We start from the raw sequence: 9,780 nt of genomic DNA, 5'->3' as shown, positions 1-9,780 counted from the left end.
GATTCGGGCAGAGTCCCCTTCGATGGATGTAATTGTGAATCCGCCCGCCAATCGGCCGCCTGTTTGAGTAAGAGGTGTTACTCGCCACTTCGATATGAATTCTCTGTCGTACTTTATTAGATGCCTTCGGGGAAGAAAATCTTTTGTGGACAAATCGGTTTTAAACGTTTACTTATTGTGTTGCTTGGGAAAAAGTTGAACATATTGAAATTAGTGGCGTTCGTATGGTTTTAATTAGGGTACGCACTATACAATACGGAAAAATCTTTCTCCAATACAGGTTCGTAATGAGGGTAGGCCATGTATTTTGAATCTATAAAGTGTACATTACTGCTTGAGATAGTAACTTAGATAAACTGAACTGTTACGGTATTTTAATATTATTATTGTTTATCAGATTTAATTTAATTTTCTGCTTAGGGAGATGATTTATTTATTAGTTCATCTGAAGTTGACCTTCTATTTTATTATTTACCGTAAGTTAAGGCTCAAGGCACCAGAGGGCAATAACTAAATATAATATAACTAGTTCAAGTATTTTCGAATGTTATATTAGTTAGAGGCCCAGTAGGTCAGATAAATTGAACCCTCAGTGGTGTTGTGTTCACACGTAAATAACATGTACGAGTTGGGGTGAAGGGGTGTGGGTAGCTCCCCGAGAATCAAGAGCACTGTCCTTCTAACCGTTTACAACCAACGCGGGATTTTCAGCCTTAAGCAGTCGTGATAAGGCTTGCAAATTTAAATTTGAACGCAAAAAAGCTTTGCGCGCCATGACAGATAGTATCGGAGCGTTTGCGAACGGAAAATAAGTTTTTGCCCAAAGTACTACCTTATGACGTGGGAAAAGGAATTGATGTTTTATTATGACTGGCGCGATGGTGGCGCAGAAATAGATTTTGAACACGCAACAAGCGAAGAGGTAACTTTGGTTTCACTTTGTCAGTTTGAATACTTTGCAGTTTCTTTCTATGATTTGTATAGTTTAGTAATTTCTTGGTAGTGTTCATTTTTGTGATAAAACCAATAATCATAAGAGTAATAAATAAAAAGGACTCTGCATATTTTAACGTAATATGCAGAATATAAATAATTCTCTCGGTTGTGTCTTTTTGCTAAAAACACAAAGAAAGTGCTTGCATGACTGATTCTTTAACACGCTCTACAGTGTAAACCATAGATTCTCAACTTTATTTTGCCCACCGACCTTTGAGAATATTTTTAATCCAAAAAGACAGTTTGAATACTTTGCAGTTTCTTTCTATGATTTGTATAGTTTAGTATTTTTTTTGTATCATCATCATCATCGTTATAGGTTTATTAGAAACCTACAGGGCTAGGTATTTCTCCATGAGAGTAGATGTGGATCTTAGGCCCACGCTTCATTTTTTTGATAGAGTTGAAGTATAAAAGTTTTTTTTATAATTTAACAAATTATATGAGCAATTAATAAATATAACTCTACATATTTATTCTAATATGAAAATCTATGTTGTATCTTTTATTCACTTTAGAATCGCCGATATTTTTTCATGTAAAAACTCCAAGACCCACAAGCGAAAGTTATCACTCACATTGGGAACCTATGGTCTAAACCGTTTGTAAGATTTCAATATTGTCACGGTTTGTCTTGGTTATAGAAGTGACATAGTATATATATTTTGTTGATCAAGTAACCATTAATTTACAGGGTCCTAATTTTTTTTTAATTAGTTAATTGAATTTTTCTTTAGACAATATAAAACAAAAGAAACAGAAAAAGCGATTTAAGCAAAAAATATCTTTACAATGTCCCTCTCTCTTTCCCTAAACTCTTTCTGTTAGGGATGTTTTTCTTTGCAAATTAAGTTTATTAATATATTCCAACGAGTTCTCAGCAGAGTCGGTTCTACATCGACCTTCATTGTTCTCAGTTCGTAGCTCATTTCTGAATCTGTGCAATTCCTAGCTTTTCTGGAAAACTAGACGCTACGTAAAACTATAGTCTTTTTGATGTCTTCTTTACAGTGTTTATATGTTCAAGTTTTTAAAGTGATAACATGTAATATAATCTATACTAATATTATAAAGCTGAAGAGTTTGTTTGTTTGTTTAGGAACTATTGGTCCGATTTTAAAAATTCTTTCAGTGTTAGACAGCCCATTAATCGAGGAAGGCTATAGGCTATATATTTTCTTACGGAAACAGGAACCACGCGAGTGAAACCGCGCGGAACAGCTAGAATGATATTATAATATGTAATAGTATATAGTTCTTTATTTGCAATGAGTTAAATAAATAAATAAGTAATATAAATGTGCCTATCAAAGTTATTAACATTAACGTATTCTATAATATTTTTGCAAAGTAAAAGATTTATAGCCGAATGCTGTAGCCACGGATAAGGTTATTTTGTAACCTTTCCAGAAGCTCTTTGAAGATATTGCGGCTCTGGGGGCAGCGGCGCCCGTGGGTGGGGGCCGGGACCCGAGTTTTGAATTAATAATGTTGCTATCGGCCCGCCTTCCGATTAATTTGATTATTTGTCTAGTGTTTTGGTTATCTGTTGTTAACACTCTACGCCTTTTAGATTATCTTGTAATTGAAGAACGTATTACTATCTGTGTTACTTATTAGTAGTAGGTAACTGACATTTATATATTTACAATTATACCAAATCCTATCTTGTTTTTTAACACGTTCGCTGCGGCACTGATCTTTCTGTACTTTATTCTGGTGCGTTACGAGGTTTTTTGGCCTCATACTAAAACTTTATGTGGTGTGGTACGAGGTCAGTCGACCTCGTAACTCTTGAAGATGCTGAGCTTACGAGGTCAATTGACCTCGCACCGAAGCGAACGTGTTAAAAATTGACTAGCGTTTGACATGAATAATAATTTAGTCGCTATTTCTAAAGAGTTGGTATTCTACTAACTAATCTACTACTAATTAATAATTAACATTTTTTATTCTCCAGCACTTGTTAAACTATACTAGTAGAACAGATGTTTGCGACAACATGATCTTTGTTGCCTCAGTGGACGCTTTAGGATAAACCGAGATAACATCGTGCAAACTTAGTGGATTGTTACAATCGTGCGGCGATACCAAACGCTGACCTATTTTTTGTTGGGCGGTGTTATCTCCTTCTGAGACTCCTTCAATGTATAAGATCCTCCCTATTAAAACCTCTTCAGTTGCTTTGCTATAAATTGTGACTCCAGGATCTTCTAAGAGCTAACAACCCCTAAATCATACTATCACACTTATATTATAAAAGCGAAAGTTTGTTTGTGTGTGAGTATGGTTATTTCTCTTTTACGCTGCGGCTACTGAAGCGATTTGGCTGAAATTTGGAATGGAAATAGATTTTACTCTGGATTAACACGTAGGGACTTTTCATTCCGGGTTCACATTCACTGTTAAGGTCAGCCGCATACAGTCGTTTTCTTTCCGTGGTTGGAAAACCGAATGCATGAAACCAATATAAAATGTTAATGTATTTTATATGTACGATTTTTTCCGTACGGACCAAATTCCGCGCGTACGTAACGAATGAGAAAAACGTAAGGTCTGCGATAGTCGACTACGAATTACTTACGAAATTCTAAATTGAAATAACGCATTAGAAAAACGGCCTCCCTGGTGCAGTGGTATGCGCGGTGAATTTATAAAACGGAGGTCCTGGGTTCGATCCCCGGCTGGGCAGATTGAGATTTTCTTAATTTGTCCAGGTCTGGCTGGTAGGAGGCTTCGGCCGTGGCTAGTTACCACCCAACCGGTAACGACGTACCGCCAAGCTATTTAGCGTTCCGGTACGATGCCGTGTAGAAACCGAAAGGGGTGTGGATTTTCATCTTCCTCCTAACAAGTTATCTCGCTTCCATCTTAGACTGCATCATCACTTACCATCAGGTGAGATTGTAGTCAAGGGCTAAAAAAAAAAAAGTATACGGAAAACCACAGTATACGGCCGGCTTAAAGCTGAAAAGATAGAGTTGTCATTGATAGGCGACATATTAGAAAACCCCTACGCAGATATAACCAATTTTGCAGACGTCTAGTATTTATGGTTCAGAGGTCAGAATAATCGGGAAAGTCGCCCACGAGTGACGCCCACCCAACGTGAAGAGCAAGGTTAAAACTGGACGAGTGTAATTGATCTTAATTAAATTAACGTTACGTCTATTAGAGGCCTATGAAAAATAGGCGAGGCATGTAAGTGTGAGGACGTGTCTCTTGCCCTTGTTCTATTTCTATTGGAGAGACTACGGCTTAGAAAGATGTAGAGTTGTGAGGCTTTTTGTAAATAAGTCACTTATTGCGTAGACATCAATTATTAAAATGGATTCGTGTGATAGTTGCGTAGTTAGTGGTAACAATATTATATAGAATACTAGCGGACGCCCGCGACTTCGTCCGCGTAAAATTCGATGTCAACTTTACTACTATCCCTACCTCTACCCTACCCCTACCCTACCCCTACCCCTACCCCTTTTAAAGATACATAAAGTCTCTATACATTAATTTAAATTTTACACAATAGTTAAGGCAGCGCATGCGAATAAGTCTGTTTAAGATGATTTTCGGTCCGACCTGTATGACAAAAACTGTGATAACTCGGCTAATACATATGATACCCATATAAAATATGGGTATCATATGTATTAGCCGATGTGAATGCTACATTATCGGGCACTCCCCGATAATGTAGCATTCTACTGGTAAAAGAATTTTTAAAATCGGACCAGTAGTTCCGAAGATTACCCCATTTAAAGAATGTTAGAAACTTACAAACTTTACCTCTTTATAATATTAGTTAGAATACATTTTACTTCTACATCTCATTTATTCATTTGCCATTTTTTGAATTTTAACAATGTTAATAAAATACAAAATAAAATACGAAACGCTCTAAAAACAATATAAAAACATTTGTGTGCCCAAGCAACCCGTAGCCAGGGCTCCAGAGTGAGGAACCTCCCGACAATACGCGAATCACTGCCTTCTGTATCCGATCCTTGATCCAGCAGTTAAGCCAAAGCATCTTAAGGTGTTGGTCGAAGCTGCTTGCTATTAGACTATTATTTGAAACGACTATCGGACTACATGCACACATTATAATCCAGTAATACTGTTGCTATATTTTATATTTTATGTAATTTATGGAGTTTTTTCTGATACCTTAGTTTAGTTAAGCCACACAAAACATATGGTAAGCTACTGTCATGAAAATGTTTAAGGTAATAAATAAAGGCTTTATTATTGTTATATAGTTCCATTCAAAAAATTTAAGCAATGCCCAAGTAATGTTCAAGCGGACTGTTTCGATTTTTTTGATGAGAAGTATATAATAAGTCGTATCTTGTCTCATGATGTTGAGTGTAGATGCAGTTTACGATGGACTCTAATAATTATTCTAATCGGTGCAGCAAACACTACGCTTTCCAATGCGTCCAACGGACGTTGAGATTTAACGTGATGGACGTTGGAGTTGTGTCCAACACATTAGATCTCAACGTCCATTGATTTTTGGAACTATATCTAATATAAATATTAACTATTTAAGTATATATATATTATAGCTACTAATTAACGTGAACGATGCTCGTATAATGCCTATTATTATGCACCCTGTCGATTAGCAAACACCGTCCTGGATACACTCAGCATAATTCCGATGATCGTGTTCACTTCATTAGCTGCCACCCTCTTGCTGACGTCTGTCGCTACATGTAATTGGTTGTATCAACCTTTTGCATTTAGAATTAGTTAACCCTTGAATAGTATTAATTACTTTCTTCATGTAGGGTTTCATTGTAAAACAAATACTTACTTTTGGATTTTCAAAGGAACACTTACCTATTTCGCGATTTGCTTATGAGGGAAAAAGACAAGCTACCTCAGCTTGTCTTTTTCCCTCGTTTAGGACACAAAAAACAATTTAAGAAATTTTGGACCGAAGCCCTATTGCTTTGACAGTAGAGGATTACTGTTTTCGGATTTATACAATTATTGGTCTTTCATACCAACGTTCCACATCCAGGCACACTTCAGACGATGAAGCTAAAGTGTTGCCTTTCACGGAGACGGCAAATCAGTCAGTATTAATGAATCTACTCGTATACGAATTTTGTGGTATTGTAGAGGGTAATCTCTCGATTTACTAAACCCATTTTTGAATTTTGTTTACAACTAGAAAGCCAGGCTATTTGTAAGTGTCATAGGCTATATTTTATTCCCGTATTCTCACCGAAACCGCGGGGCGGGCGAAACTAGTAGGTTATCAAATTGTAGTTTGGCGATGACACGATATGTGATAAACAAAAGAAAAACAAAAGTGGAACAAAGGGAGACCGTGGCCATTTTTCAGCAAAATCTGTAAAAGTAACGCTTCGAAAAGAATTAATTAATGCTCAACGATGGGAGATAATAAACCGGCATTAAGCGATACTCCGGGAATGTTGGAGGGAGGCGGGCGGCGGCGAGGGCGTCTTAACCTTTCCTTAACTTCCAGCGAGATTGAGTAGGTACGTATATAGAGTAAGTTTAATTAAGACGCCGTGCTGTTTTGCTACCGTGCATTGTTTATGAGGTGGGAATTATTCGAAATTACGGGTTTTCTTGGAAGACTTATGTGTCTTGGCAACGGATAGAGATGAATATTAAATTTATGTTCGCCTTATTGAAGGATACAACTTTCAATTGGCTTATACTGTTGTCCGTTTACTAATAGCGACATGATTCCTCATACGCTAAGGAAAATTAAAAAAAATTAAGCGCTTAAGGGTCTGAACTTTTGAAACCACTGTCTCTCAAAGTTACTATGGTCTAAACTTCACACACCGTATCTATGGGAACCTATCAGGCATTCTCTGACAATATCTGTTTAACTGTTTCCAATTTCATAATATTATGGAAAACACTTACGTACTGATAGATTCAATTCTAAAAGCCGGATAACTAAGAGTACCGACCTATATGCCTTCAAATGGATCAGTTAATAGAAAAAAGGTACAATGTTATTTATCGCTTTTAGGGTGGTATCTGGCATTTTTTAAATCAAATTAAACTAATTTTTTGTAATTAAAAAATACTAATATTACGTTTTCCTCATTTTTAAAATAGTGAAAATTGTAGTCATGTTTTAGGAATATCTGAAATAATTATATAAAAATCTAGTCACACGAATATTTAGTTCGACACACCGGTAAACGCAGCTCTGCGGATTCCGAGATTCACTCGACGTAAGTTTGACTGCGGAAAGGAAAGTTTGGACCGATGAGGCTGTAGACAATACGGCTACCTATAGTACGGCACCGCCTTTATTAGAGCCGCCACCCACCAGTGTGTGCCTGATTTATTGCCACTAACGCTTACAGAATGTGATGTGTGAGTAATGCTTTATTGCTTATAGCTTAGTACTTGCATGGGCGACAATCTTTAAACTGGTGGCGTGATAGTATACTGCTGTAAGTAGTAAAGTAAGTAGTAGATCAAAATAATTTCACTTGACTGCGTGATCGAATCAGAAATGAGGAGATCCGCAGACGAACCAAAGTCACTGACATAGCTCAGCGAGTCGCGAAGCTGAAGTGGCAATGGGCAGGCCACATAGTTCGAAGAGCCGATAGACGTTGAAGTCCCAATGTGCTGGAATGTTGACACCACACCGGAAAGCGCAGTGTCGGTCGACCCCCACTAGGTGGACTGAGGACACTTAGCGGATTGCAGGAAGCCACTAGAGGCTGTTGTGCTTGTTGGTCCAGGCAAGATGCCAATGTCCAGCAGTGGACGTCATACGGCTGATAATGATGATGAATGATGATTTTAGACATCTTTGGTTATAAGAACTGACAAGTTTTGACGTCAAAAAGTGTCACATAAGTAGCGGCCTGAAAGATGAACATTGCGTATATGCGTAATAATACATTTTCAAGTGTTAGCGACGAACTGTAAGAGGTGGTACGAGTAACCATAGAAACATGCTGACGCCATTACAATCGCGAAACGAAGTTTTCAATTATATGACATCTTTGATGTACCGGGCACCCACAGAGCATGCGCCTAACATTTTGTTAACTATATCTGGGCAGACGACTGTCATTTTGGTTCAACTTCCTTGCCGGAGTCTATACCTGTAATGCTAGTTTAAGCATATTAGTTAGGTACAGAGAGTAACATAATTATCTAAGCCCACTGATCCGCAGTGTAACAGCGTGCCATATGTGGCACATCATTGAAATATGTTTATTTATCTTATTTTTATGTAATAGAAGTCTGTGGTGGGCCTGTACTCATTCATATCAAAGATCGTGTGCCATTAATGAGACATTGCTGAATTGTTTTTAACCGACTTCCAAAAAGGAGGAGGTTCTACGTTCGGCTGTATGTATGTTTTTTTTTTTTTTTTTTTTTATGTATGTCCAGCGATAATTCCGTCAATTATGGACCGATTTTAAAAATTCTTTTTTTGTTTTGAAGGGTTTACTTCCAGGGTGGTCCCATTTTTTTCATGTCAGGATCTGATGGTGGCATCCTGGAAAAATTGAGGGGAACTTTCGAAAGTTGTAGAGACGACTAGTGCGTTTGTTAGTGTTTCCATAAGGTATTTTAAACCACTACAACTTTATGAAGGTTTGGAGTTGGTCTGATGATGGAGCCGAAACACAGACGATGGAACTCGTCAACGACTTACAGCAGTCACCTTTTGTTTGGGCTTGATTAATTTGTATTGATGAGTACTTTCCACCTGTATGGGTTGTGACTGTATTAAGGGTCTGGTGATGAAGACGAGGGACAGTGAAGAGAACTCCTCGACGGTTCACAGTAGCTACCTCGTGTTTGGACTTGATAAATTTGTATTGATGAGAACTTTCCACCTAGATGGATTGTGACTGTATTAAGGGTCTGGTGATGAAGACGATGGACAGTGAAGAGAACTCCTCGACGGTTCACAGTAGCTACCTTGTGTTTGGACTTGATAAATTTGTGTTGATGAGAACTTTCCACCTAGATGGATTGTGACTGTATTAAGGGTCTGATGATGAAGACGAGGGACAGTGAAGACAACTCCTCGACGGTTCACAGTAGCTACCTTGTGTTTGGACTTGATAAATTTGTATTGATGAGAACTTTCCACCTAGATGGATTGTGACTGTATTAAGGGTCTGGTGATGAAGACGAAACACAGTGAAGAGAACTCCTCGACGGCTCACAGTAGCTACCTTGGGTTTGGACTTGATAATTTTGTATTGATAAGAACTTTCCACTTAGATAGGTTGTGACTGTACACACGCAGTAGGTATGCTAACACTAAAAATAAAAAAATAAAAATTTTAATAAAAAAATTCAACCGACTTCCAAGTCAAAAAATAACTAACTAAAAAGCAAAAAATAACATCTTACCTATGTGCTACCTTCTGATCAGTTTGAAGGCGGTGCCAAGCCAGTGTTGTGTTTTAATTAAAGCTGTTTCTGAAAGAACCACAGAAATTTTGTAGTTAAATGGTGTTTAATTAAAACATCACTGGCTTGGCACCGCCTTCAAACTGATCAGAAGGTAGCACATAGGTAAGATGTTATTTTTTGCTTTTTAGTTAGTTATTTTTTGACTTGGAAGTCGGTTGAATTTTTTTATTAAAATTTTTTATATGTAGGTTAAATACCTACATCACTAAGAATAATAATTTAAGATTTTCGTAGGTAAGGTAAGGTTAATTAAAAGTTATTTTAGCAATATCTTGCTTTTTACCTTCGGAGTAAGCTGCGCTGCGGTTTGATGAATGAATGAAGTTTTCT

The sequence above is a fragment of the Bicyclus anynana genome, chromosome 12, assembly GCF_947172395.1.
Source record: "Bicyclus anynana chromosome 12, ilBicAnyn1.1, whole genome shotgun sequence".
In the NCBI taxonomy this organism is placed as follows: domain Eukaryota; kingdom Metazoa; phylum Arthropoda; class Insecta; order Lepidoptera; family Nymphalidae; genus Bicyclus; species Bicyclus anynana.
The sequence above is the reverse complement of the archived record's forward strand: the minus strand, read 5'-3'. Positions refer to the sequence as shown.